At 36.5% G+C, this 2,520-nt stretch overlaps 1 pseudogene; it reads left to right on the top strand.

Moving 5' to 3' along the window:
• Positions 1 to 463: 463 nt before the first annotated feature.
• Positions 464 to 841, top strand: LOC112316553 (large ribosomal subunit protein eL31-like; annotated as a pseudogene).
• Positions 842 to 2,520: the final 1,679 nt, after the last annotated feature.

Here is a 2,520-nt window from a genome sequence, read left to right as displayed (position 1 = left end):
TAAAATAGTACGTTCAAAAAAGCTAGGCATTCATCTTAATTTCAGAGAACCACACCATACTTCAAATGTACTACGGAATATCAAACAATATTCTTTTCTAAAACAATCAAGTTCCTTGAATACCGGTTTAGAACATTCAAAATTTCAAGTAATACATTTGCTTAAAAGAGAGGTCCAATTAAACCTGCAAAGTTCCTTGAGTTCACCCTATGCAGTTGGTGTTATAAAGTATTTTTATTACACATACTATCAGCTGAAACATTTATCATGTACCATCCTGGCTTTTCATTCCTGCGATGCCAGCATTTACCTTTGACCTACATGATATTAACATTTTATTGTTCATGCCAGGTGATTATGTTTCTGTTTTGTTATCTGCAAAATAGAAGTCTATCCCAAAGCAATTAGACAAAACAGAATAAAAGACATGCATTTACTTTCTTCCCAGCTTGGGCCCTGCATAATGGCTCCCACAAAGAAAAGTGGCAAGAAGAAGGGCCATTCTGCCATCAGTGAGGTAGTAACCAGAGAACACATCATCGACATCACAAGCACATCCATAGAGTGGGTTTCAAGAAGCGTGCCCCTCGGGCCCTCAAAGAGATCCGGAAATGTGCGGTGAAGAAGATGGGAACTCCAGGTGTGCGCACTGACACCAGGCTCGGGGAAGCTGCCTGAGCCACAGGAACAAGGAATGTCTCACACCGTATCTGAGTGAGTGAGGCTGTCCAGAAAATGTTATGAGGATGAAGATTCACCAAACAAGCTCTATACGTGGGTCACCTACGTACCTTTCACCACTTTTAAAAATCTAGAGACAGTTAATGTGGATGAGAACTAACTGCTAATTGCTGAATAGTTATAAAACTGACACCAAAAAAGAAATGCCTTTAAAAGATACATGGAGAATGAGATTTTAAACATAATAACTCTTTATACAATTTTAACACTCATACTAATTATTAAATATCAAATATGACAATCTGATCTTGATTTCTCCAAATATTTTGTCCTCAAAATTGAATAATATTCTGTGTTAGAGCCACAGTTCTCAAACTGGCGCCCTAAGGCACCACGGGGTGCCACAGTAGCAAGCCCATGGGGCAACATAGGATATTTTAAATTTTCAAGGGCAATGCTTTTGTGGAAATTATGTGAGATCATGGTTACAATGTTAAACTGTTATCCTTTGGGTGACATCATATCTTTGCAAAGCTGGATCTTCTGCAGTTGCTGTGACGAAAAGCAAGTACTGTGTGAACATCAGTGCGGAACGGGAAATGAGGACGGCCATGTCTAATCCGAGCTCAAGCTCTGAGATGTGTGCAGCCCAATAGGCGCATTCATCCCATGAGCAAGTAATGGTGACTATTGGAAAACAAAACAAGAATCCTACTTTCTCTTTCAACTGATATGTATTTTTCAATGGCTACTAAATTGTGAAATTATAAATATGTGTTAAGATGTTTGATTATAACAACTTAATCAATGAAATTATTAGGTATTTCTTTTGGCCTGAGTTGCCATAAAAATGACTGGGACAATGAGAGCATAATGAACGGGGAAAGTTTGAGAGCCTTGGTTTTTCTCAATTGTAAACTGAGTCTAATAATAGTATCTTCTACACAGGGTCGCAGTGAGATGAAGTGGATTGGTATATAAATAATATTTACAGTGGAATCTTTCAAGTCATCAGGACAGTTCTTTCAATGATCATACGCTTACCTCTATGTGATGGAAAAAAACAATTTTGGGGTACATCTCTGCATCAGGAAGAATAAAACTTTATAACTGCCATCATAATTAGAAATTTCGACTTAAATTTACCATCTGGGAAGGGAACAGAAATTATCCCATTTCTTTATTTTTTATTTCTTTGATTTTTAGGTCTCCTAGGATTGAAATCTTTATCCTATATATATATATATATATATATATATATATATATATATATATATTTAATGACTAGAAACATAGAATTTATCCCTGGTACATGACAGAGTTTTTAAAAAGTGTTATCAAAAACTCTTTTCCAACAGGTTTACAGCTTTACAAAAACAGAAAATATATATTTTTTAATTTTGCTGAAGGAAACATCTAATAAGGTTGTTGCCCCGCCCCCCCCAAGTGACATCTCTCCAGAGCTGGTCTGCTAAGGAGACAGGCGGCATTGACTGGCCGTACTTGATTACAGCCTTTGTCCTGCTGTAGCTGAACACCCTCCTACAGTAACGCTTTCATTACTTCTGTTTTTGACATTTTGATACCACTTCAAACATATCGAACATTTGTAAAAAAAATAGCACAAAAAATTTCTGTAAACCCCTCACCAAGATTCCCCAAAGATTGGTATTTAACTCATTTATTTTATCATTTTCTTAGATCGTTTTGTTACACAGTATCTGCCCAATTTCTCCTCTGTAGATTTACTACTTTTCTCTGTGTAATTGAGGAATATCTTGTGAGAGCATACTTCATTACCATATAAAGAGATCCTGTTTCTTATCCAGATTTCACCCA

The sequence above is a fragment of the Desmodus rotundus genome, chromosome 9 (genome assembly GCF_022682495.2).
Source record: "Desmodus rotundus isolate HL8 chromosome 9, HLdesRot8A.1, whole genome shotgun sequence".
Classification (NCBI taxonomy): domain Eukaryota; kingdom Metazoa; phylum Chordata; class Mammalia; order Chiroptera; family Phyllostomidae; genus Desmodus; species Desmodus rotundus.
The sequence above is the reverse complement of the archived record's forward strand: the minus strand, read 5'-3'. Positions and strand labels throughout refer to the sequence as shown.